Raw genomic sequence first — 6,028 nt, 5'->3', positions numbered from 1 at the left:
CTTCAACGAATTTCCCTGGCAATACTTCCAGATGGTTTTACAAGAATTGGTTTAGGAAAACATACCGGCAAGAAGATCCTGGATTCAATCCCTGGCTCGTCCCCTTCATTCAACTTTGTATCTTTCTATTTACGTTCTGTATACAATACATCTCATCTCAAGTATTTTTTTTCCCTTCTGAACCATAGGGGAAAAAAACTGCTCAACAGACACCCTAACAGGAAGGTTAGGGTAGTGTGGGGTTAAGGCCGTCTTCTACAACACTAGTAAAAGCCAGGACTACTCTCTCCTCGACCCACTAAAACACATTCCTATGGTCGCAAACCCTTCGTCTCTCCGAAATCACCAGGAAGGTATTGCTTCAGAGAGGGGCTAGTGCACATCGCACCCTCAAGGTTAGCTGCGTAGCCTAGCAGCAACGAACATCGATGACTCGCCCTGGAGAGTCCATCACGGTAACATACTGGCGCTTAGCCAGTTTCCCGAGTGGTTATCGCCACTCCCTTTGTCTTCAGAAGGCGGGCAGGGTCAACCCCGCCCGCGCCCAACTGCTTTGCAGACATCAAGAACTGATGCCCACGTGCAACCCGATCTGACCTTCCTGCAAAGGAAGGGTATCACTACCCTTCAGGCCCTATCAGAAGGTTGCAGACAGCAGGGTCTCACCTACCCCGATCCTTGCCGGGGACCCCTTTCCAACCGCGGGCTCGTATCCAACCCAGTAGACCGACGCCACGCCAGCACCGCTACCGGGACCTCCTCTCCGCGACCACCTAATCGCTGTAAGGGTCGATCTCGACCGCAGGGCACCGGTATGACCTATGAAGCCTGAATTCGAACCCTTGGACCACCTCTTGTACTGCATCTGGACTAGCCATTCTCCTAGTCCACGCGCCACCTCCTCTGTAGCACCCAGACGATATGGGTGATAGCCGTTGAAACGGCGGTCCAGCCAAACCCATCCCTATACATCCTCTGGACCAAATTGTCCGGAGTTGTGTCCTCCCCGCATGTGGCCAGCATGCGGTCACGCATTGTGCGAAAACGCGGGCACACGAACAAAACGTGTTCCGCCGTTTCCTCTAAACCATTGCACACTGGGCATTCGGGAGAATCCGCATGCCCGAAACGGTGTAGATACTGTCGGAAGCAACCATGCCATGACCTGTAAGGACCTGTGTCAGGTGGAATGTATCTTCCCCATGGCGCCTATTAATCCAACTATCTACCCTCGGTATCAACCAATGGGCCCACCTTCCTTTGGTGGAACTGTCCCACGCGCGCTGCTATTTGACCATAGAAGCCATCCTGGCAGTCCTGCGTATGCCTCTTGTGCCGCGCATTTCCATGTCCTCACTGATAAGAATAGGCACCATACCAGTAATGACGCAGAGAGCGTCGTGTGACGGTACGCGCTCGCAACCCTCAGACACATAAGCCTGTAAGTACTTTCCAGCTTCCGTCGGTAGCATTCAGTACTTAGCGCGGTGCCCCACGCCGGGCCGCCATACCTAAGTATGGACGTAGCAACACTAGCCAGAAAGTTACGCTTACTGGCGTACACCGTAGAGCTATTGGACATCATCCGGGACAGTGCCGCAATAGCTGTGCAGGCTCTTTTACAGGCATAATCGACGTGGCTACCGAAGGTAAGCATATCTTTGATCATCACGCCCAAGTGTTTGACGGAGCGCTTTGACAGGATAGTGCACTCAACTACACTGATCTCTGCTTGCTGCTCTGACTTCCGGTTGTTAACAACCGTCACCTCAGTCTTGTGCTGAGCCAGCTCCAGTTCCCTGGACCGCATCCACGCCTCCACAACCTTGATCGAGTGGTCGGTAGTCAACTTTACCTCCTCGATCGTTTCACCGTAGACTTCGAGCGTATTGTCGTCGGCAAATCCGGCAATCTCCACTCCCACTGGGTACTCTAACCTCAACACCTCGTCGTACATGACATTCCATAACACCGGACCCAGGATGGAACCTTGCGGGACTCCTGAGGTTATGTGAAAGCACTGCCGACCCGTGCCTCCGTGTCGTAAACTAGTACACGATTCTGAAAGTATCTTGTACAGGTACTCTGGTATCCCAAAGAGCGCATCGGCAATAGCAGCCCAGCTGGCGCTATTAAGGTGAAACGGGACGCCGTGTTATTTTTCCTATCTTGCCTCTCTTTCTAACAATTTGCCTCGCGATTTTGAAGATGGTAATCTCGAGTTCTATTGCACTGAAGATGATGAAAAACAATCAGCATGTGCAGTGCAAGTGAGCATACACAATGATAGGTTTTTGTTGCAAAATATGAAGTAGAATCTGAGATTACCATCTTAGTAGCAACAGAGCAATGGCGGATATTTACCCGACCGTCCCGTCCGCCCTTAAACGCATTCCTTACATCCAGAGTCAGTACCGCGCAGAAGCGAGTTCCCCTCCTCTTAGACTCCAGTGCTTTCTCGGCGGTTTTCGTAACCGACAAGATAGCGTCTACGGTGGACCTCCCCTTCCGGAAGCCGTACTGGTTGCTCGAAAGACCATTTTCGCCCTCGGTGATCCTCAACATTCTATTGAGGATGATCTTTTTGAGCACCTTCCCCGCCGTGTCAATCAAGCATATAGGTCTATATGCCGACGGGTCTCTGGGTGGTTTCCCCGCTTTTGGCAATAGTACCAGGCTCTGCCTCTTCCAAGCTTCTGGGAAAACTCCCTCGTCCAGGCATTTCTGCATAGCAGAACTGAACATCTCGGGAGCCTCTGGGAACGGGGGAGTCTGGCATTATGTGACGAGCCATGTATTAGGTATGGGAAAATATGCTACGAGAGGGGTGGGGGTGAGGTAGGAGTAAAAATCGGCCCAAAAAATACTACGTCATTTATGGACGCTACCTTATAATATTGAATTGTAATTCATATTGTAACACATTATAATATAAAAATGAGCTGTGCGGTACACAGTTTCTGTGCGGAATGCCAACCCTGATTACAGGCATTATATCTGTAAGGTTTCTCTAATAATCCTAAACATAAGTTATAGTTAGCTCATCAAACAGTACATAATAAATTGATACTCTATTGCTGTGTGTACCTATTCAAATCACAAATATCAAATGCGATAACATCAAATCAGGCCCACCATGTCTAAAGGTCCTATCTGCAGAAGAGAGGCTCTCTTTGGTTTCCCTCTCTTTCGTTAATATCTCAGCTGTTTATTTGTATTATGATTGTCTTCTTGCATTGAACGATGGTCATAACAATCGTGTTTTGATTTGTACTGGAAAAGTAGTTGAAAAGTGTACCATTACTGTGCAATAATTGAAAGAGAAAGTGAACAAAGAGAGCCTCTCAAATGCAGATAGGACCTTTTGAAATGTTTGGCCTGAAATGTGATAAGATGTTCTATCAAGTAACTCGATGTCAACGGAAGCTGCTTGATCCTATCATGTATCAGAATCCTTTGATTACACTGGCTTATCGCGTATGAAGCGCATTTAGTCAAGATTTGTATCTTGAATGCACACTGCAATCTATCAGAAATAAAAGTTGTTACTTTTAATCAATGTCCTTGTTTATTTGATATTCTAGTCTAGCTGTCCTGATGTTCTCATAAGCGTCTACATTTTAAGCTCGATTTTAAGTAAACATGATTGAATGCAATACGATATCCGCTATAGATTCTATATTCTAGACCTCATAATAGTTTGGATGACCTAGAACATTGCAAATGATATTGAAATGTTTGCTAAGCTTTCAGGAGATTCATTCAATCATTTATTCACCAAACAATATGTGCGTCATGGACCCTCCTCAATAAACATGACAGAAACAAAATCCAGATAGATCGAACATCCTAAAGATACCATTCATACATTTGCTCGCCTTATTATTAACCAAAACTGCATAGTCACCTTCCAAACGCATAGCGATAGCCCACGATTAAATAAGTCAGGTAGGCTACCTGCTGAAAATTGGTACCCTTATGAAGTACCGTAGATTGAAGGGAAGTTGCTTGATCTATATAGGGTGACAATGGGTATTATCGGCAGGTTTGTTCTCTTCGTCATGGTGGGTTTTTGTCAGCCAAATTGCCTAAAACTTGGCCATATAATTCAGCTTAGTTGGGAAGGATTTGAGACCAACTTTGTGTTCAATAGGTTTCAAAAAACCCACAAAGCCGAAGAGAACAAAACGGCCGAGAATAGGTAATTTCCCCTATGTATAAAAATTACGAGAAAAATGCAGTGGCATACGTGGGACCGCGCATAACTTGCAAACGGAACGTCCGATTTGGGTCGTCTTTATTTTGTTCTGTTAGTTTTCACCCAAGGAAGCTACAGAGTATGTGATCAGCAGTTTTGTTTTGAGTAGGACAAAAACGAGATTCAGAAGATTGATTTTTTTTTCTATTCTTGAACCGCTTAACCTAATATTCTTACAGCTGTTTTGTCCGCTAGGGCACTGCGTGAGTGATTCCAATTGGCATCTGCACGTTGTACAGCGCCTAAATGTAGTCTATGCTAATTCTACTATATCGAACTGGTTGCCTTTGCGCTGCTGACACTTTTCTACCCTGTCCATGGTATAATGATTAACACGAGGATGTTGATTTGTGGCTCTTGTTCCTTTTTCAGTCCGATTGGTGGTCCATTTTGAGTTGCCGTTAACCGATATCCAACTGACGAAAAATTGCAAGTGCCGGGGCTGGGATCGAACCCATGACCTTATGAAGTCAACGTGTAGCCACTACGCCACGGGCCCCGGCTCTAGAAGACTGGATTTCCCTAATACAATAAAATATATTTTGATGATACTTGCTGCGGCAGTGGCTGGTCATCCTCCTCTTCCTCTTCTTGGCGTAACGTCCTCACTGGGACTAAGCCTGCTTCTCAGCTCAGTGTTCTATGAGCACTTCCACAGTTATTAACTGAGAGCTTCCTCTGCCAATGACCATTTTGCATGTGTATATCGTGTGGCAGGCACGAAGATACTCTATGCCCAAGGAAGTCAAGGAAATTTCCTTTACGAAAAGATCCTGGATCGACCGGGAATCGAACCCGTCACCCTCAGCATTGTCATGCTGAATACCCGTGCGTTTACCGCCTCGGCTATATGGGCCCCTAGTGGCTGGTCATAAGGCCTGTTATTACCCTCATGTGTCCTTTCTGTAGATTTAGTATGGCCCTGGCTTTCGCTACACTGGATCTAATAAATCGTTTTTCTCATCTTGATGTGGTCAAGTAATTCTTATTCAACTCTACCATAGACATATTCCAAGATTTCGGTTTTTCTCTAAGAATACTCAGAATGACTCAGGACCTACAAAGCACTAAGCTGCACCCTGTTTGGCTAGAATGTGTGTCGTTTCATTTCCCTGAATGCCACAATGACCCGGCACCCAGAATAATGTTACTTCATTGCTATTGGGCAATAGCTTTAGAGGGCTGAATAGATGACAATAATTGTATTGACAGTAATTATTACTGATACTCTCAGTCATCATCCAGCAAAGCTATTTCACATTGAATTACACGGTAAAAATTCTGCACGCTAGATGTAAGGGAAAAATCCCTTAACTATTCAATGTCGTAATCAACATGATCAGAAGTGCTTTTCCTTTGAGATCGCAATGCTGTCAGTGTTGATTTGAGGACCAAAACAAACCCACCAGAGAAATCAACAGAAAATCCCTTCGATTTGCACTACTGTAAAAAGCAATACGATCCAAAGTGAAAAGTTGTTGATTTGGTAATGACTGTTTTGGGCATGAAAGTAAATATAGATGACAGGCGGTAGAAAGTGCTTCACTTCGATTCGCACCTCTCTAACAGATGTGAAGCAGAGTAGTGGTAAAATAGTTGATCGTGACTCTAAAGGTCCTTGTATCGAATCTGGGTGCGGCTGTACACATTTTTTTTAATTTTAGTTTTTAAATCAAAACATTGTCAACAACAAATTGATGTGAAGTTACATTAAAATTGAAGAGGCATTGGATGTGCTTTGTCAAATGATATGTAATTGATAACAAACTG

Source organism: Aedes albopictus, chromosome 1 (assembly GCF_035046485.1).
Source record: "Aedes albopictus strain Foshan chromosome 1, AalbF5, whole genome shotgun sequence".
Classification (NCBI taxonomy): Eukaryota; Metazoa; Arthropoda; class Insecta; order Diptera; family Culicidae; genus Aedes; species Aedes albopictus.
The sequence above is the reverse complement of the archived record's forward strand: the minus strand, read 5'-3'. Positions refer to the sequence as shown.